This window comes from Urocitellus parryii, chromosome 8 (assembly GCF_045843805.1).
Source record: "Urocitellus parryii isolate mUroPar1 chromosome 8, mUroPar1.hap1, whole genome shotgun sequence".
Taxonomy (NCBI): Eukaryota; Metazoa; Chordata; class Mammalia; order Rodentia; family Sciuridae; genus Urocitellus; species Urocitellus parryii.
In genome coordinates this window covers 133,157,494-133,179,792 of record NC_135538.1, presented here as the reverse complement: position 1 = coordinate 133,179,792, position 22,299 = coordinate 133,157,494, and the positions used below count along the sequence as shown (strand labels likewise).

The 22,299-nt window shown below is 39.8% G+C and overlaps 2 pseudogenes; both read left to right on the top strand.

The window, feature by feature from the left end:
- The first annotated feature begins 1,278 nt into the window (after positions 1–1,278).
- LOC113178086 (serpin B9-like) lies at positions 1,279–19,173 on the top strand (annotated as a pseudogene).
- Positions 1,666–2,392, top strand: LOC144256638 (ubiquitin-like protein ATG12 pseudogene; annotated as a pseudogene).
- Positions 19,174–22,299: the final 3,126 nt, after the last annotated feature.

Sequence of the window (22,299 nt, the reverse complement as noted above, 5' to 3'; positions counted from 1 at the left end):
ACCTACTGGCCCTATTTTCTCACCTCTCCTCTCTTCTCAGGGATCACAGCATGACTTCTCCCTTACCTCTTCTCTGTGCTTTTAAAATCTCCAGTGTCCAGTTCAAAACTAGTTCCCCCTCTATTTATCTGAGACTTCCCCCTAATTGATGGAGCTCTTGCTGTTTTCTGAGCATACTTGCAGGTGCTTAGAATCAGAATTCCAGGCACCTTTCCAGCAGAGAGCAGCCAGTCTTATGTATCCAACAATGGATGAGGCAAGGAATTATAATAAGGAGAGATGAGTCAGGGTGGGAGAGGAGAGAGATTTAGATTAGGACATCAGAGGTCTCCTGGTGCTGAGCTTAGGAGGGAGTAGGGAGTGATTGGAGCCTGGTGACAGGCATGAAGTATGGAGCCTTTTAATTTAGATATCACTGTTTACCAAGGCTCAGAGGTGATTAGCAGGGTCAGAGTGGGTAGAGGTGAAGGCTGTGAGAGGTGGGAGGCTGGAGCAGGGGATGGGGCCAGGCAGATGGGAAGTCATTTAGAAAAGGCATTTTTGAGCTTATCCCAAGGGCCACTAGAGATTTAAGGGAGAGCTTAAGGTATCAAGATAGCACTTTCGTCTTCTTTTTCAGTATTCTGTGTGTCTATCCATCTGGGGTCCTGATGGGGGAAACCCATGTTCTTAGACTCCCCACCCCACTTGATTTACAAATTTTAGTGAGCAGGGGATAATGGTACTGGGGATTTCAGGGTCATGGACATTGGAGGCTCTGCAGAGGAGACATGTGGTCTGTACTAGGCACAGGATTACAGGGGATGGAGAAGTGAAGTGGGGTAGAATAATTTGGGAGGGGGCTGAAGGCAGGCTTGGACATGGGTTTTGGGGATCTCTGAAAAATGGGATGTTGTCAGAGAGGTTTTCAAGGATCTAAGGCCAGTCGCTGGTGAGAGAGGGTCTCACTGCATACAGCTGCCCCATGGTGTATACACTCCTCTTTCTTTGTCTACAAGTAGCACCTCCTTGCTCTTGCTTTGACTAGTCATCCATTCTTCTTTCTTTGACCTGTCAATTTCTGTTCTTCTCTGCATGCTTTTCTGCTCTTCCTTTCCTAGATAGTTTGATGTTCTACAGACACATATCTAATATCTAATCTACTCCCATGGCTTTCACTGGTACTCAGAAATTTTCTGAATTCACAAGAAAAAGGAAAGCCAAGCAGAGACCACACACAGTGTCCTCAGCCCCATTTCATTATGTTTCTCTGTCTTTTTTGCCCCCAGACCCTGCATCATGGATTCTCTTTCAAAAGCAAATAGCACCTTTGCCATCTAGGTTTTGAAGAAGCTGTTTCAAAACAGACCTTCACAAAATGTGTTTTTTTTCTCCCCTGAGCATCTCCTCTGCCTTGGCCATGGTCCTCCTCAGGGCAAAGGGCAATACCAAGGTCCAGATGGCTCAGGTAAGCCTGCCTGTCATTGAGAAGGAGGGACTGCAAGGAAGGAGGGGTGAGACTGGAACATTTTAGGGAGGGGGTATAGAATGAAGGGAAGGAGAGAGGTGAGGAGTTTCCTCCAGTGAGATGTTGTGGTGGTTGCTTGCACAGGTTACTGTGTAATCCCTTTTTCATTTATAACTTTCCTTGTAAGTATTTTTTTTTATTTTATCTTAAAATTGCTGATGTCTGTCTATGTTGGGTAGATATCTGTGCTTTCTTTGAAAGGATCAAGTCTTGGACTCATTGAGTATTTTGCATTTTTCCCTAAATTCCTTATGATTTTTTCTTGCTCTTTTCTAACATTGTGCATTGGGAATTCAGTTATATCATTATTTCCTTTGTACCATTATAATAATTAATGGTGTTTGACTATTTTTGATGAAGTTATTTGGGTTGGTAATAGAACATTCATATTATTTTCTAAATTATAAGTCACATATTTAAATGTAATGTTAAATATTTACTTAGAATCATTCTTTAAAAGAGAAGAAACATTTTTTTTTGTTTAACTTATTGAGAATCATCAAGATCGGTGTGGAAACTCTCTTCAACTGCTGCTGCTGGCATGAAGGACTTATGGATGTCACTCAGGATACAGCCACTCCAGAGCCCCCATCTTCTGCTGCAGTCTTTCCAGGGAGAGGAGCCTTCCAGTGACAACAAGATAAAAATGGACATCCTACTAAAGGCTATGGGTCATCCCTATAATGAAAACAAAACGTGGGTTGTAAAGAGAACCTGAACCATGCAAGGACTCATTGACTCATCAAGAAGTTCCTTAAACTTGTGGCCTTGGAACAGTTGTTTACTTATGGGAATCAGTCCTTTGCTCCTCCCCCAGATGAGGGATGTTTGGGCAGTGATGGTAAACTGATCCTACAGTACTGCAAGTCTCAGGCCTGGGCATGAGCCACAGAGGAAAAACAACTTGCTACTCAAAATGGTTTTTTACAGAGGAAATGTCTCTAAAAATTTCAAATGCTTATTGTGAGAAGAGACTTAACAGATATGAGCTACTCAGCATGTGTCCACTGTGACTCATGTTTATGCATAAGAAAACATCTGTGGAATGAATAGACTAACAAAATTATAAGTATGTTAATACACAAATATTACCAAAAGATTGCCATTACATTATGCCTGTTGCTTCTGCCTATTATTACTGTTGTTCCAGATCTGCCTCCAAAGATGAAAAGACAAAACTACATAAACATCCATTACCAATTTCCAAAATGATTCAAATTGGTGACTTATAGAATTGTCATTCTGCCAATTTCTTTCATGGTAAAAATTAATTTACTAAAAGGTTTTTCCTTTTGGTTGTAAATTATTCAGGAAACTAAAATTTGTGTGGGATATAAGATGTTTACTTTTTTCTGTTGAATTAACTTGTCAGACCAAGTCACATTGACCTATTAGCTGAATGCCTTATATAATCCAGCAGAGAGCAGTCCAGCTGATACAACAGGTTTGATAATTTGGTTGTACATCTTTACAAGGTGATAAGCCTTGTAAAGCTTGTTATTTTTTTTTTTTATTTTTTTGTTATTTTCTGGCTAATATCTACTCAAGAAAGCAGGTATGCTGACCAACTGGAAGACAGAGAAAATATACGTTGTTTAAATTTAATTATGTTGGGAAATGGAAGTCATTTTACAAATTCTAGAAAAGTTAGTTCTATAGCTTTTTTTAGTACTATCATTTAAGATTCAGTCCCAAAGTTTTGCTGCTCTGTCACTTATTTATACAATCTCAAAAGCTAGTACTGAGCAAACCTAAAGAAAAAAATAGACAATATGTTAGTTATTTGATTGTTACATAGAGAGTTATTTCTTTAGAAATTGTTTTTAATAATTAGTTAGTAGGTTGATTTCCATGTTGTTGGTTTTATTTATAATGTTGTTGATTTTTTATTTCCATCACTAACGTCGTTGAATGAATTGTTTCATTTGTGTATTTCAGAGTCAATGAAACTCTTCTTGTGACATAATATGATCTTTATTGAAATATAAATATCATATAATATACATATATTATATCTCTCTCTAGGATACGGTTTAAGAACTTATTTATTTTTATCAATCCTATTGCTCATTTTATACTTTTATTTCCTTTTAAATATTATCATGATGATTGCATTCCTGTCCAAATTTTTCTTGGACTTTTAGTTTTTTGAACTGCATCTTTTTTGTAAATAAATAGAGGCAAGTTACTTTAGTATTTTGAACTGCATCTTTTTGCACATAAATACAGGCAAGTTATTCTCTACTTCTGACTAATTTATGGTGTGTGTGGGATGCAGGATTTAAGAATAGTCCCTTTTCTGAATCTCTCTTGCCCCTTGTACTTTTTTTCTCTCACTCACCTTTAAACTATGCAGAGATCTCTGTGCAGGTGCAAAACCTGTATCTTTTACTCAGCACGCTCCTGGCCCCACTCTCCACCTATCCCACCAGTGACACTTCTGAATTAGAATCAACTTCCTCTCAAAGAATAAATTTATGCAGTATTTGAGAAGAAAAAAAATGCTTACAAATTCTTTTGGAGACCAAGATCCTAGTTGAGAGAATTTTGCTTTCCTTCACAGGCAATGTCTGTAAACACAGAGGAAGACATTCATAAGGGCTTCAAGATGATTCTCAATCAAGTGAACAACCCTGGGTCAAAGTATTTGCTTACAACAGCCAACAGGCTCTTTGTAGAGAAGACCTATGATTTCCTCTCAGTAAGTTGAGTCAACAGAACAAAAAAAGTGGTATTTAAAATACCTGGAAATATACAACCCAGAAGAGAGACCCTAGAGACCAGACAGGATAACACATTTGGGAACTGTGGCAAGAGGATGGAGAGTTAGAGGCCATCTTGTGCAACCTAGTGACACCCTTGTCTCAAAAACAAAATGGAAAACTGCCTTGGGACATTGCTCAGTGGTACAGTATTTGCCTAGCATGCTCAAGGCCCTGAGCTCAATCCTCAGTACTGAAAAATCAAACAAAAAAAAAAAAAAACAGAACAATATTCTAGAGAACTTGAGAAACTCACAGTAAACTATTTTTGGTAAAGACCCCAATTCTACAATCATAACTTATATTATCTCAATTTAGGCAATGTCTCAAATTTCATTTATTATCTCCAGTTTTCCAAGGCTCAAAAAAATATCTCCTAACAAACTAAAATGTTTCACCATCAAGTAGCTTAAGATTTGATCATGTTTTTAATTTTAAGAATAGCCTAAAGCTAGCATTCAGAATTCTTTGAAGCTCACTGTCATTTTATTGAGCAACCTGGCCACCTGAATTATTTCTCTCCAAAGACATTTAAGGAGTCCTATCTTCAGTTCTACCACTCGGAGCTGGAGCAGCTGTCCTTTGCTGAAGCTACAGAGAAGTCCAGGGAGCATATAAATACTTGTATCTCCAAAGAAACAAAAGGTCAGAATTATAAGTTATTTCACTCTCCTCCCACCCCACCTCTGTTCTCTTTGCTTCTCACCTCTACCTCTCCTCCTCACTGCTAATGTCACTGGTGTTGCAGAACCATGGAAGCAAGGTTCCCTGGCTGAGCCTCTTGGTGCCTGTGTACCTTAGTGGCTCACAGAAGATCTGATCAATGCTCAGGTTTTCAAAACCAGACAATTAATACTGTCTGTTTTCCCAGGGCTAGAATGGCTAATGCAAGTGTCAACAGAAACTCATAGGTCAGATTTCCAATGTAATACTTTACATGTCACTGGCCTGTATTGTTCACACAGCAGGTGACTGTCATCTACGGGAACAGATCAATGGCCACATCTTCCCATGTCATGACCTTGGCCCTCTTCTTCCTGGGGTCAGTTTGTACTTCATTTCTCCCACTTTTACATGTTAAGATGACTTCTCCTACTTCTTCTTTTCTATCTCTCACTTAAGTGCCCATCACAGACTTGAGAAGCCTAGATTTGATTAGTCAACTACAGAGCCTCTCTCAGGGCTGATTCATTCCACAGATTGAAAACATGCCGCTTGTGAGGTTAAAACATACTCATTTCTGTTTTAGAGTTTGACAAGTTCTAACCTTGGTCCTCAAGATCAATAATGGTTTGATGTTTGAACTATCCAGGCATTTACACACCAACACAAACATACTTATTTTTGCTAACATATAAGATAGTAAAAAAACTACAGATAGTTCCTTCCAGTATTTCCTCTTGGAACCTTTTATTTTTATGCCCTCAAGGGGCAGCTAATTGACAGGGATACTCTTAGTTCCTTGGAAACATATCACTTGATATACAGGGAAAGAAGGACATACATTCACCTACCCTAATCATTATCTGTTCCAGGGATTCCAGGTGCCAAGAGGGTGCAATCATAAAATCTCTTCTGTAGTTTCCAGAAACTCCTCCTATGTCTCTGATCTGGAGCTATTCAATTCTGGTTGCCTCAGGAATGTTGCCAGGTAGCTGTACAATGTTAGAACTGGGCCCGACAACAGGGCCTTAGACCTGACACTGTTCTTACCCACAGCAGGTAATGTCAGCTTCTACCCAGCCCCTCTCTCCTTGGCTGCTTGTCTTTTTTCCTAACCGGGTGTCAAGTTTCAGCTTGGTCCCAACCTGATTTCCTCCGGTGAATTTGAAGTCTTTCACCATAATCAACTTGGTGGGTATTCCAGTGTCTGTCATCATGAATACCACTCATAGCTGGGATTTTTGACTTTTATACCTATCATCCAAACTCAGCACATTTTGAAAACAGAATGTTTGGATCTCCAAGACATCGTGTCATGATTATTCACCATGGATTCAGAAGAACCAACTGATGGAGTTTGTGCTTGTCTTGAAAGGTAAAATTCCATAGTAACTACCAGTGAACTTGATTGATGAGCAGGTCAGGCTTATTCTTGTAAATGCCATCTACTTCCAAGGAATGTGGGACAAGCCATTTGACAACTAATGCACGGAAGAAATGGCTTTCAAAGTAAACCAGGTAGAGAGAGACTTTCAAAAATTATAAGTGTTTAATAATAATTTCAAACTTATTATCTCTTTTAATGAATTATAAACTCATTGAAAAAATGATGCAATAAATAATACTTGCTGTCTATTATGTTTTACATCCTATTAGCACTCTAAATGCCTCTGATGAACTCTCATACATGTATTGGTTTAATCTCATTCTGGTCACAAATATCTTCCTATAGACACAAGTTGCTTACATAGAAAGCAAATGAAGCTGCATATATATATATTTCAGACACAAGGCAGGGTGCAAACAGGGAGTGTGAAAACACACTTCCTGAATCCGAATTTAGGGACTGGTTCAAACATCAAACCAGTGTGGCTCAATGGTATAGTGCAAGTCTTAGTAGTGCAAGTCTCTAGGTTCAATCCACAGGACTACATATAAATAAATAAATAAAATGAAGATATTGTGTCCAACTACAACTAAAAAATATATTTTTTAAAAAATCTCACATTTGAATTATTGTTAATCATAACTTATTATTGATTCAGCATTCACCGCATTGTATCATTAAACATGAGTAGCAAAGGCCCTAGTCAACTGTGAGTTATAACTTTAATTAAAACAGATATTAGAATATTTGCTAAATTCTCTAATCCCTTAAAATACAATGTAATACAATAAAGAAGCTTGTATGTATTAAACTCCCCCTTCTTTATAAGGCATATTTCAGATAACAATTTATTAATTTCTAAGAGTGCTGGAACACAGCAGAGTTGAGAGTTTTCGTTCTCCTTTTCATACTGTTATAAATGCTGTGCTCATGTTGTCTTTCTTCTCAGGAGGAGGAAAGGCCCGTTCACATGATGTGGCCGGAAGCCAATTTTAACTTCATCTACAACATTGAGGCCCAGACAAAGGTGGTGGAGCTGCCCTACGCTGGCAAGATGATGAGCATGATCATCCTGCTTCCACATGAGGACATGGACCTCAGTGTGGTAAGTCAGGAGGGGCTGCACACCTTTGAATTCAGAATTTTGGTGGGAAGAATCAGGTATACCCCATGCTCTTTGTTTCACAGTATCTCCAACTCAAAGCCCAAATGGCCCATTCCTGACCTCCTTGTTTCTTGCGGTATGATCCTTATTGCAAGAGAGTCAACTGTCCTCTCAAGGGTGGCTGTGCACTGTGATGATCTAAAGGGCCTCTGTGAGCAGAGCAGCTCCCATGGGCTTTCCCTCTCTCCAGGTCCCTACCTGTGATGATGAGTTTCCACAAACAGTGCCTCATTCCACCTTAGGCCTCCTGGAGCGGCTCACACTGAGAGATCTTCCTTTTCCCAGTCTCTTTTGCTTGCCAGAAATAGTTCTTTGTGTTAAAACTTAAAGCATCCTTCAAACCAATAAATACAATTAGAAAAGCACCATTGACCTGTCTAGATGACTTTCACAATAAACATGGTTTGCTGGTGGATGGATAAGGAGGGGCAGCCACAGTCTTCCTGCAGGGAAATCACATACGGGATAGCACATGGGGTGGTTGACAAGTCAGAGCCCTCACAAGCTTCTAGGCAGCTGAAGGAGCTACCCATCCTGTGTGGGCAGCCAACATGGAATGTTCAAGGAAATGTCTGTGTGTCCATAGATACATGCCATAGTCTGAATATGAACCTGTGATTCTGGTCTTTCAGGTGGAAAATAACCTTACTTTTGAGAAATTCATTGCCTGGACCAAGGCAGCCTCTTTGCAGAATATTGAATTAGAAGTTCTCCTTCTGAGATTTAAACTGCAAGGGGATTATGACATGGAGTCTGTGCTTCATCATTTGGGAATGGTTGATGCCTTCCAACAGGGCCAGGCTGATTTCTCTGCAATGCCAACTGAGACAGACCTGTGTCTATCCAAAGTTCTGCACAAGAGTGTGGTGGTGAATGAAGAAGGCACTGAGGCTGCAGCAGCTATAGATATTGACACAATCTTTGACTGTATATCTTGTGCACCAACATTCCATGCTGACCACCGCTTCCTTTTCTTCATCAGGCATAACAGAACCAACACTCTTCTGTTCTGTGGCAGTTCTCATCTCCCTAAGGGTTGTACTTCCCCACCATGGAGAATTCCATCTTTCCATGTCTCCCAATTCCCTCTATAGTTTACAAGGATGAGCCTTTAGGTGAACACCAAGTAGAAAAATGAGGGCAGTGTCCTAAGCCTTCTGAACCACTTGCCACTGTGATCTCATGATGCACCACACTGAGCTGGCCCCATACTGCCCACTCATTTGTACAATAGAACTAGGTCATGGCTAATAAGCTGTCCTGATTCCCTGTTGTACTTAGGATGTGTGCAGTACAGAGGCAATTTGATAGCTTACAAACTTTCCCTTAGATGGCCCCAAACACATTTCCCACTCATTCCACATGCAATTCCTGCTTTCCTGGAACTTCAAACTTGTCACACAGCTGCCTTAGCCTGAATGCCTCAATAATAATAAATGTTGGTATATACTGTTACTGCCATTCTAGTTTAAAGAGAAAACAATTTTAGTCTGGAGGTGTGTTTCAGTGGTAGAGCGCTTGACTAACACATGCGAGGCACTGGGTTAGACCCTCGACACCACATAAAAAATAAAATAAATACAATAAAGATATTTTGTCCATCTATAAAAAAAGAAAAAAACTTTAATGCACATTTTAATTTTGTCTATCATTGCCATTCACCATTCACCATTCACCATATGTTCTTCATTGCAATAGATACTAGGAACACAAGGAGTTAGAGGCATGGTCCTTTGACACATGCTCTTTAATGTGTGTTCCCAATTTATACAGTGTTTATGACAATCAGATTTGACAGGTGAATATCTTTGAACTACCATGTAGCCCCCTTGCAGCTAGGATACCTTGCCTGGTGGTATTGCATTTCTCTACCTCCAACCCAAACAGTTAAATGCCATTAGCCCTTAAAGTTCTGCTCAAATGTCATCTTCTTCAAGACATTTTCCCATTTTTTATAACCAGATGTAAATCTTTGAACTTTCTCAATAACTGCCAATAATACTTGCATTGCTTATTTATTAATCATTTTTATTATTAGTCTTTTGACTAGGCCTTACAATTTTTAAGATTTGTGATTATATTCTACATGCTATAGTGCAATAATTAATAATTTGATTATATGTAGTATGGATGCAACTAAATACAGAATAGTAACTTTGCCCATTGCTAATAAAACAAAGAGACTGCATATAGGCAGAAACAAGTCAGTCATTAGCTTTACAATTTTCTTAGTAATGATCTATAAATGCATTTTCCACTGGCTACTTATCATAAAATGTAAAGAGGAAGTTAAATAAAAATTTCTTTGTTGGTTCCTATCATATGAAAGGTGCTATATTCTATTTTAGCAGGGCCAGTATATGTAAATATGGAAATTAAATGTTATCACAAAAATGAAGTAGTTATGAGATTCTGGCTAAAGAGGGTACTAAATGAGAATAACATATATGTAAAGAATTCAAAACAAAAAAGTTGTTATTAAAGCACTCTATGTGCATTGTAAGTATATAGGGTTTTTTTTTCCTATGTGTATTTTTAAACAATGGAAGTGTTAAAAATTAAGGTCAAGTGTGTTAGATTAATTACATTATTGTATAGGCTGCATGGAATATAAGTGTATATTTATCATAGAGAAGCATAGTTTGCATCATATTATGGCAGGTTATACTCAATGAAAACCTTTCAGAGTCCCTTTATTTTTGAATATCCTGTAAACAACTAGACCACCAGAGCATGATTGTACAACAGTAAATGTTCCCTTGAATAAAACTGAAGAGGAATTTTGGAAAATAATTTTTAAAAGGAAAAGAAAATGTAGAAAGGTACTTAGAGTTCTTACTTTCCAAGTACAGAATCTCCTACCCAAATCAAGGCATCTTAAACTTCATCCAGAAAATAAGTTTTGTAGTGCTCTTAAATCTATCATTATGAATAAAACTGGTGCAAATTGGTCAAGTGGAGTCAACAGACACATGAGCATTTGGGGAACATTCCATATCCAAATGACAACAGTCATATGAACAGATGACCCTGGCTTGATTCAGTTTCTCGTGAATGTAATTTTTCTCAATTCTCATTTTATAAGTCAATAAGTATATATTACCATATTATTCTCTCATAAGTAGAATTTATTATAAGTAGACATCTCATAAAAATCTAATTTAAATTTGTTGGTATGATAAAATTCAGAATGTGCAAAATTAGCCAGGAGCACTAGCTCACACCTATAATCCCAGTAGCTCCAGAAAATGAGGCAGGAGGTTTTGAGTTCAAAGTCAGGCATAGCAAAAGGAAGACACTAAGCAACTCAGTGAGATCCTGTCTCAAATAAAACAGTAGGGCTAGATATGTGGCTCAGCGGCCAAGTGCCATTGAGTTCACTCCCTGGTACTGCCCCTCCAAATAAATAAATAAGTTAATAAAATGTCTAAAATTATTAATATTTTTCCCAGATTGCTGGCCATTTAGTATTATGTTTATCTCTGTTAGGTGTTTAAGATGTAATGTCCATTGCTTTCTGTTTTAAAATACTGAAAAAACGAACAAGGCTCGTCATCAGAGAAAATGCCCATTTATTGAGGAACAGCTCTGTATATTTAGAGAGCTAGGGGTTGATTGACAGTTTTGACAGTTTAATGGTTGGATGGTTTGTCAGTTGGCATGGGGTGCTTTCTGATTGGTGGGTAAGGATCATGTAAGCCAGTGGGCTGGTTTGATTGGTGGGTTAGGATCATGTGAGCCAGCAGGGTTAGTCTGATTGGTGGGATAGGATCATGTGAGCCAGCAGGGCTAGTCTGATTGGTGGGTAAAGCTCTATAGTGTGGCTGATCGAGCCACTTGATCAGCTTTGGAATTCCCCATAGAAGTAAGGGAGGAGTCAGTTTGATGGCTCTTGCAATGGATTATTCCCAGTTGTGAAGGCAGCCTGGAGACTCGTAGTAGGCCAGAAATAAATGTGGAATTAATGACTGCCATCCCTCTGGTGGTCAATAGCCCCCTTTCTTTCCAAGTGCTTGTGTGGGAGATCAGGATATGAAAGACATATTTGGAATCTGTATATAGGGAGAGGGTTTTTCCCTTCACTAGTTCGAATGCCCTTGTGGCAGCTATGAGTTCAGCTTGTTGGTGGTATTGGGTGGGAGAGGTTTTGCCTCTATGATAGATGAGAGGGAAAAGACAGCATACCCCACCACTTTAAACCCTTTGTACATAAAGGAGCTACCATCTGAGGACCAGAGGAGGTCCAAAGAGGGCAGGGGTCTCTCAGAAATGGTGGTAGGGCAGGGTAAAATCATCTCTAATATTTCCAGGCATTTGTGGAAGGGATCTTGTGGGGGAGAAGATGGGAGGAGGGAGGTTTAATGGAGAGCAGGACTTAAAAGAGATGGAGGGATTTTCAAGGAATGAGACAAGGAGGGGTAGAACCCTGGAAGGAGGAAGTGACTGTAGCCCCTTGTAAGTGAGGAAATCCTTTAGATGGTGAGGAGATGAGATGGTTAGTGGAGAGCCAAAGGTAAGCTTGTGTGGGAAGTTGTCTATGGAACAGAGTAATGGGGAGTCTTTTTTGGATAGATGGTCTTTCCTCCTACTCCAACAATAGGAGAGGTGGACGGCACTGTTTGCCCCCAGAATTCTGTCAGGACTGAAAAGGTAGCCCCGGTATCAAGGAGAAAGTCAACCTTACGCCTATCCACCTGAATCCACATCACCCTGGGTTCCTGTCTATTGATAATTACAGGCAGGGACAAGGACCCAAGACTCTGTCCATCAATTGATTGCCATGCCTAGAGGTCGGAGTTGTATGATGTCATTCATAGAGAACGGGACATGTACCCAGATAATGCCTTCAGGTCTAGCAACCTCTCTTAAGGTGGCCATGGTTTGTGGGACTAGGGAGGGGACCTAGTTTGAGGGGACAAAAGGTGTCAGCCAAGTTAGGGGGAGCACCTGAGGGGCTGGACAGAGCTGACAGAGGAGGTCGGTAGGAAGGGGGTTCATCTGCCAGATAGGTGGGGGTGAGAATGAAGAAGAGAAAAAGGCTCAACATAGGGGATCTCCTTCCACTTTTTTGAGTACTCACAGAAGTTAAACAGATCTCTGAGAATTGCAGGATCTAGGGATCCTCCTAGGGGCCATTGACTTTGATTGTCTAATTGATAGTAAGGCCAATCTTGTGTGCAGAATTTAATAAGAGGCGGTCTGCAGGGAGGGAAGAAGAGGCTCCCATAGGTCAGGAGAGGGACAAGGGTGGTTGAGAGAGAGAGAGAGAGAGGAGTTCCTGTTCTTCCACCCCTCAGTACTTCCTGCTCATGAACCAGGCTCCAGAGAGTCCACCATGACCATGAAGGTCGTGGTGGGGTGCGTTCTCTCCTCCAGATTGGGCATCAAAGGTTTGCTGGACGATCACAGTCAAAGCCCCTGCATAGCCCAACTGAAGTTGGATATCCGAAAGGGGAACTCACCTATTGAAGAGCCAGTGTTGTGTGAGTAGTAGCAGCGCTCGAAAAAGTGGAGGAGGATGGCAAACCTTGAGAGAGGGGGCCCTTGAGCAGTGAGGAATTCCCCCTTCCAGGTTTCGGCACCAATGAAAGAATGAACAAGGCTTGTCATCAAAGAAAATGCCCTTTTATTGAGGAACAGCTCTGCATATTTATAGAGCCAGGGATGGTTTGACAGTTATGACAGTTTAATGGTTGAAAGGTTTGTCAGTTGGCATGGGGTGCTTTCTGATTGGTGGGTAAGGATCATGTGAGCCAGCAGAGTTAGTCTGATTGGTGGGTAAGGATTCACAGACAGAAGCATGTTTGGGGCAGAAGCAGTGCAGGCAAATCCCTGCACCCCAAGGCAGGAGGAAGGGGGAAATGCTAAGCTAGACAAAGAGAGGCCATGACCACTGGAATGCACCAGTCTTTTCTCAAAAACTATTAAAATATACAACATCATTTTAAGAAATAATCCAGGCATCAGAGGCCAGCACCATTTGCTCAGCTATCTTAATGATGTGGTTTGTCCTATAGGGTCTGGGATGCATGCCAGGGTCACCTGATAGCAAAATGGTGGTTATAACCAAGGTGAATATAGTCAAGTGAAGCTAGATCCTTATAACACACACACACACACACACACACACACACACACACACACACATATATACACACACACACACATAAATTACAAAACTGTATAGCAGAGGTGAGTTACAGTGAGGGGGCCTCAACCTAGGTGGTGTCAATGAAATGGCAAAGAAGGAGTGAGCCAGAGGGATTTTAAGAGCAGCTTTGTTGAATGCATTAGCACATAAGATATTAAACATACTTAATGTATAAAATTGGCTGAATTTTGATACATTTTTACATCCAAGAAATCAATGTTACTGTTAAGATAGTGAATGGATCCACAAGTCCCCCAAATTTCTTTATTTCCCTTTATAAACCCACCATCCTTCTCTGGAGCCCAATCATCAAGCAGTCATTGATCTTTCTGTCACTGCAGATTGATTTGAAATTATTGGAATTTTATATAATTAAATCATACAATGTTATTCTTTTTTGCAGGGGGGCTGGATTCTTTATCTCAGCCATATGCTATCATTTGAATGTCTCTTCCAACATTCATATTAATTTATTTTGTTTTGGGGGTATTGGGGTTGAACCCAGGGGTACTTTATCACTGAGCCATATCTCAGCCCTTTTAGTTTTTATTTTGAAACAGGATCTCACTAAGTTGCTTAGAGCCTCATTAAGCTGCTTAAGGCTTTGCTAAATTGGTGAAACTGTCTTGAATTTGGGATCCACTTGCCTCACTTTTGGAGCTGCTGGGATTACAAACCTGTGGCAACAACCAAGTTGTCATATTGAAATTGAACTACATTTGTAACAGTGTTAAGAGGGAGGGACTTTAAGAGGCCATGGCTATGCTCTCATGAAGGGATAAATGCTATCAGTGTGGGAGCAGACTCCTGATAAAAGGGTAAATTCAGGATCCTTCCTGTCCTTGTGCTCACTTACCCTTAGTCATATTATGATGCAGCACAAAGGCCCTCACCAGAAGCCAGCACCATCCTCTTGGACCTCCCACTCCCAGAACTGTGAGCCAAGTAGACTGGTATTGTTTAGCAATTACCCAATGTGTATTGTGATGATATAGTGACAGGAAATTGACTACGATAGTTTAGTTTGAGACTTATCCTTGTTATTGAGTGTATCAATAATCAACTATTTATTTTTTGTTGAGTATTATTGTGCCACACAGATATATCAGTTTGTTTATTCCTTTGTCTGCTGATTGACATTCACTCACCAAGGCAGGAGGGAGACTTGATCAATTCTGTTCAATTTTTGCTATACAGGTAAAACTTAGGAACTATTCTCTACAAATCTTTGGGTAGGCATATGCTCTCCTTTCTAGTACATAGCTTAAAGTTAAATGGCTTGGTTTTATATCAGGTGTATTTTTTATCATTTTAGGAAACTGTTTTCCAAAGCAGTTAGTGTGCTAGTTCACATTTCCACCAGCTGTATGGACAATCTTTTTCATTTTAATCATTGGTTTCAATGACTAATGACGTTGAACATTTTTTTAGTGTGTTCCTTGTTGTAGGGACTGTTCACATCTTTCTGCCCACTTCACAAATTTGGGGTGTTTTTTTCTTACTATGTAATATGTTTTATACACTAGATGAAAATAGTCTTTTTCAAATATATATCTTACAAGTACTTTGCCCTGGCCTATGACTTGCTTTTGAAAAGCAAAGAGTGTTTGTTTTGTTTTGATTTGTTTCAATAAAATCCAATATATTGTGCTTTTATTTTATAATTTGATCCTTTAATTGTGATACCATGTTTAAAATCTCTTTCACATATTCAATGTTACTCAAATTTTTTTCTTATATTTTATTTTGAAAACGATGCAATTTTTTTTTAGCTGCTTCTTTTTTTTCTTTCTTTTTGGTGCTGGGATTGAAAAAAGGGCCTTTTTCATGGAGGTGAGCACTCTACCAACTGAACAATATTCGCAGCCCCCTGGATCTCTGCTTTCTTTTGTAGTAAATTTTTGATATCAAAATTACATAAAGGGAATAAACATTGAGGTACACATTTTTGCATATTTGCGTCCAATTATCCCATGGCTACCTATTGAAGAGATTATAGATTGTACTTTCCCCATAGATTTATCTTAGCGCATTTATTTTCAATTCATTGTACATGTGTGGGTCTATATCTGGGCTCTCTATTCTCTTCCACATGTATATAAGATATAGACATATTTGTAGATATCTATATATCTCCTTAATTTTAGTACCACGTTCTTGATTACTGAAGCATTTTTATGACTTAAAATCAGATAGTTTAAAGCTTTCAACTTTTTACTTATTTTCTAAGTGGCTCAAATAGAATAATCCTAGGTCCTTTGCATTTCCATGTAAATTTTAGAATGAGTTTCTACATTTCTATAAAAAGGCTGCTGAGATTTTGATTGGAATTACATTCGTGAACAGATTAATTTAGGGAGAATTGATATGTTAACAATATTGAATCTTGCAATCAATGAGTACATCCTCCCATTTTTTAAATCCTTTCTCTGAAAGCTGATTGTAGTTTTCAGTGTACAGGTTTTACATATATTTCAACAAATTTATTTCTAAGTATTTCACACTAATTCTAGAGAAAGTTATTTTTTAAAAAATATTTTCAGTTTCATTGTGTATACATAGATATATAATTGATTTTTATGCAGACTATTGCCTTTAATGAAATTTTGTTAAATAGTAGTTTCAGTAGCTTCTTGAATATTTATTAGAATTTTCTACATGTTTGGTCATGTTATGCATGAAAAAAGTCAATTTTAGTTTTTGCTGCACAATTGGATGCCTTTCTTTTTCTTGCTTCATTGAATTGGTTAAATCTTACACTACAATACTGAAAAGGAATTATGAGAACAGAAATCCTTCCTTTGGCCTTGTTCATAGAGTGAAATTATTCAGCCTTTCACCACTAAATATGTTAGCTGTAATATTTTCGTTGTCTTTTGCTTTTTTTTTGTAGATTTCCTCTATTAAGGTGAGGAAGTAATCATCTTTTTCTAGTTTGCTGAGGGCTTTGCATTATTAAAAAAAAATCAATGTCCGATTTTTTAATGTTTTTCTGTATCTATTGAGATCATCATATTGAAATGACCATGAACATAGTATTTTCATGTTAGAATTAAATTGATTTTTTTAAAAATTCTACTTAGCATGATGGCACATGCCTATGAGCCCAGCTCCCCAGAAGACTAAGGCAGGAGGATCACAAGTTGGAGGCCAGCCTGGGCAACTTAGCAAGAACTTATCTGAATATAAAATAAAAACTGCTCAGTGGTAAATACTTTTCTAATATTCATAAGGCCCTAGGTTTAATTCATAATATCACAGCACATAAGGAGAACAAACACATTCCATCTCACTGAATCCCTCCTTTGTGTGAGGCAGGGACTCAGAATACAGACTTACAAGACTTTCCTCCCCTAAAATTCTAGCCTGTCATTCTGCCTTTACTTTCTAAAAGTAGGAAAGCCCAGAGTTCTAACTTCTATGCCCTGCCCCAGCCCACATTGTGTTTTCCCAGCCAATGCCCCAAGGGACCTTGCCATCTGCCTTTGGTTGTCAGTTTCAGAGCACTTTTCAGTTTCCAAATCTTTATACACAGCATGTGGTGCCCAACAAGAGTGGCCAACCCTGAATCTGGCGTGGTGTTCTAGTGTATACTGCTCATTGGAAGAGGTGAAAAAGTGGAGTGAGCAGATGATAGTGACCCATCCCTGGGTAGAGAGGAGACCCTTTCCCGACCTTGACCCAAGTTACACTGAATGTCCTCCCTGGGGCAGTGCCCTGCAGACTGGAAATCCCACAGCCAAACATGGCTCATAAAAGGTCTCTGGGAGTGCAGAGACCCCAGAGTGGACCTGAAATTGGCACAGCTGCAAGTTCCTGTTCCTGTGATTCAGAGGTCAGAATCCAGGCTAACAGTAATGAGACCTGAGTTAGGGGCTGTGTGGAAGGTGGCAGGTGAGTGCTTTTATAACCAGGCCCAGGAGTGGCAGGGCACCAAGAGAGGCAAGTTTTGCAAATCCCAGGCTGTCACAGGAACCAGAAACTGAAAAGACAAAAAAAGAGAACCCCAGAAGTTGGTGCCACACTGTGTTTACAGAAATAGCTCCTTGGGCAATCACAGCTGTCAGTGGTCCAGCTGGACCTTGATCAGGGCTGGTCTCAGAGAAGGGCAGCGTAATTCCAACAAGACAAAGACACTGCACAGACTCCTGGCTTCTCTGCTTGCCTCTTGCCTGCCCCTGCTGGCCATGGCCTTCACCCTGGTGAGTGTTCATGCTCCAACACCACTCCCAACTATTGGCCCTATTTTCTCACCCCTCCTCTCTCCTCAGAGAGTCACAGCATGACTTCAGCCTTACCTCTTCTCTGTGCTTTTAAAATCTCAAGTATCTAGTTCAAAATCCCAGCACTCATTATTCATCTGAGGCTTTTCCCTAATGTGCCCTGAATTGATGGAGCTCTTGTTTTTCCTGAGCATGCTTCCAGTGCTTAGAATCAGGATGCCAGGCACCTCACCTTCAGAGAACAGGCAGTCTTGTGGGTTCAACAAAGGATGAGAGGAGGAATTACAATAAGGAGTTATGAATCAGGGTTGGGGACGTGGGACTCAATAATAGGACATCAGAGGCCTCCTAGTGGAAAGCTTAGGAGGGAAGAGTGAGTGATTGGAGCCTAGTGACAGTGGGGAGTCTTTATAATTGGATAAGAGTGTTTGACAAGGCTCAGAGGTGACTGGGGCATCAGGGAGGATAGACATGGAGGCTGTGAGAGCTGGGAGGCTGGAACAAAGAATGGGATCAGGCAGATGGGAAGCCATTTAGAAAAGGCTTTTTGGAGCTTATCCCCAAGGCTACTGGAGACTTAAGGGAGGGGTCATAGGATCAAAATAATACTTCCCTCTTACGATGCTACATATCTGTCCATCTGGCGTCCTGATGGAGAAGACCATGAGGCTCCCCAGCCAACTTAATTTGCATCTTAGTGAGCAAGGGCTGACTATAATGGAGAGCACAGCAGCAGGGAGGTCAGAGACTCTGCAGAAGAGCCAGGTGGTTTGGAATAGGCACAGGGTCACAGGACCTGGAGAAGTGGAGAGTGGTAGAAAAATTTTGAAGGGGTCTAAAGGCAGGTCTAGAAAATGTATTTGGGAGTACTTGAGAGAAATAAGAAGGAGTCAAGAATGTTTCCCAGGGTTCAAGATCAGCTACTGGTGAGAGACAGTCTCACTGCATTGAGCTGCCCACTGGTGTTTTCAGTCCACCTCCTCTGGCTTCACCTACCACCTCCATGCTGTATCTTTCACCTGTCACCTTCTATTCTTTCTGCATGCCTTTCTGCTCTTCCTTGCCTTGGCAGTGTGCTGTTCTACAGGGACCGTTCCCTTCCTCACATGCAGAATCTACTCCCATAGTTTTTGAAGGCACTAATATAGTTTCTCAGTTTGCAAGACAAATGAAAACACAACAGAGACACCACTAAGCCCCATTTCATTCTATTTCTCTTTCTTCTTTGCCCTCAGATGCTGCATCATGGATTCTGTTTCTGGCCAATGGCACCTTTGCCATCCAGGTTTTGAAGATGCTGTGTCAAGACAAATAATCACAAAACGTGTCATTGGTTTTTCTTTTTTTCCCTCCCCTGAGCATCTTTTCTGCCCTAGCCATGGTCCTCCTGGGGGTAAAGGTGAACACCAAGATGCAGATGGCTCAGGTAAGCTCACCTGTCACCCAGGAGGAGGGACTGGTCTGCAAGGCTTGACTTCTATCCCCTCCTTCATTGTTTCCACAACTGTTGAGGAAGGAGGGGTGAGCCTGGACCATTTCAGGGAGGGGGGGTTGCAGGAGTAAGGAAGGTGAGGGTTCTCCTCCAATGAGATTGTGTGTGTGTGTGTGTGTGTGTGTGTGTGTGTAGGGGGTGTGTTGCTGGGTAATCTCTTTTTCTTTTATAACTTTCCTTCTGAGCACATTTAAATTTTTTTCTTACGATTTCTGATGTAGTCCATTTTGCATAGATGTGTGTGCTTTCTTTGAGTCAAATTCAAAGAAATCAAGAAGTTAAGTCCTTGGACTCATTGATCAAAAATGAACAAAACCCTATAGAAATTGAGAAACTTATAGTAAACTATTTTTTAATAAAGATCCCAATTCTATACTCATACCTTGTATTATTTCAAAATTGGCAATACCTAAAATGTCATTTGTTTTCTCTGGTTATCCAGAGCTCAGGACATCTCTTTACAAATGTAGATGACTCAACTTCTAATTATAAAATTTGATCATGTTCTTAATTTTTAAAAAAGCCTAAAGCTAGCACGCAGACTGTTTTGAAGCTCACTGGCAATTTCATTTAGCAACATGGCTTCACTGAACACTACTCTCTCCAAAGACATTTAAGGAGTCCTGTCTTCAGTGATATCATGCAGAACTGGAGCTTCTGTTCTTTGCCAAAGCTACAGAGAAGTCCAGGAAGCATAGAAACACATGGGTCTCAAAAGAGACAAAAGGTCAGAATTACGGGTCATTCCCTTCTCCTCCCACCGCAGCTCTGTCCTCCCTTCTCCTGTTCTCCCCCTCCTTGTCACTGCTAATGTCATTGGTGTTGAAGGAGGTCAGAACAGGGTTGCCTGGCTGAGCATCATGGTGTGTGAACCTGAATGGGCTCACAGAAGGTCTGATCAATCCTTATGTTTTCACAACCAAAAGACTAATAGTATCTGTTCTCCTGGGAACAGAGTGGCTGATACAAATGTTAAAGAAACTCATAGGCAAGATTTCCTGGTTAATATTTTACACAAGAACAGAACATATTGTCACTTGTCTGTAATGTTTACATGGCAGGTGACTGGCACTTTTGGGAGAAGATCAATGGAAAGATATTCTCCAAGTCATGCCCTTGGCAAGGAGTTCCGTTTGTTCTTGGGGTCAGTTTGGACTGCATTCCTCCAACTTTTACATGTGAACCTGACTTCTACTGCTTCTTTCCTCTCACTTAAGCACCCTTCATTTAGACTTGAGGAGCCTAGACATGATTAGTCAGCTACATAGCCTTTCTCAGGGCTGAGCCATTCCACACACTGAAAATACCATCCATGTGGGGCTAAAATTTACCCACTGATCTTTCAGAGTGTGATAAGTTCTAACTTTGGTCCTCATAATCAATGATGGTTTGATGTTTAAACCATCCAGATACTTCTGCACCACTCAGAACATCCCTATTTCTGCTAATAAATGGGACCATAAAAAATAGAGGTAGTCCTTTCCACTATTTCTTCTTGGAAATTTTATTCCTTGTTATCCACTTGAGGCAGAAAATTTCTAGGGATGCTCTTTATTTATTTATTTTGGGGGGAATTTACCACTTGTTATCCAGGTTAAAAGGGATGTAATTCACCTACCCAAATCATTATTTCTTCCAGGGATACCAGGTGCCAGGAGGATGCAATCATAATATCTCTTCTAGTACTTTCCAAAAACTCCTCCTATGCTCCTGATCTGGAGCTATTCAATATTATCTGCTGCTGAAATTTTGCTATGTGTACAATGTTAGAACTGGACCTGACCACAGGGCCTTAGATCTGACACTGCTCTTACCCACACCAGGTAATGTCAGCTCCTACCCAGCCCCTCTCTCATTTACTGCTTGTCTTCTACTCTATCCTGGTGTGAAGTATCTGCTTTATGTCAACCTGCTTTCCTCCAGTGACTTAGAAGTCTTTCACCATCTTCAACTTGGTATACGTTTCAGTGGTTGTTGTCATAAATACAAACCCATAAATGGAGTTTTAACTGTTGTACTTAACCATCCAAACTCAGCACATTTGAAACCAGAATGTTTGGATTTCCAAGACATCATGTCATGCTTTTTCACCACAGGTTCAGAAAAACAACTGATACAGTCTCTGCTTGTCTTTAAAGTTCAAATTCAAGAGTTGCTTCCAACTGTTTCAATTGAGCAGCAGGCCCAGCTGGTATTTGTCAATGCCAGCTACTTCAAAGGAACAGTTTGACAAAACATTCACAAGAGAAATGCCTTTCAAAATAAACCAGGTAGGAGAAACATTTTAAAAAATCATAATAGTCTAAAGAAGAATTTGAATAGAAAAGGTTAACTTTGTAAAGGCTTAAATGGATAATAATAACTTCAAACTTATCATCTCTCTTAATGAATTTTAACCTCATTGGAAAAAATATCTGAATAAATAATACTTACTGTCTATTATGGTTTCAACCTATTAGCACTCTCTTTCTGATAAAGTCTCATACATGTATTGGCTAAAACTCACTCTGGACACAAAGATCTTCCTATAGACACAAGTAGCTTAGATAGAAAGCAAAAAGATGTATATACATACATCAAACATGAGGCAGGGTTTACACAGGGAATGTGATAACACTCTTATTGAATCAAGGGTTTGGTTTTGTTTTTTATGTTTTTGCGCAGTGGGGCATCAACTGTAGGAGTTGTGTATGTGAACTAAGCATTGTAACACTGAGCCACACTCCATATTTTCAATCAATTGTTTTTAAAATTAAAATAAGCTTTCATTTGAAGTGTTGTTAATAATAACTTATTATTGATTCAGCATCTGCAGCTTCCTACCATTAAACATGAGAGGCAAAGTCCTTAGTTGACAATGAGGTCTAATTTCAATTAAATCAGATTAATTAGAATAGTTTGTGAAACTCCCTAATCTCTGAAAATACAACTTAATGCAACAAAGAAGCT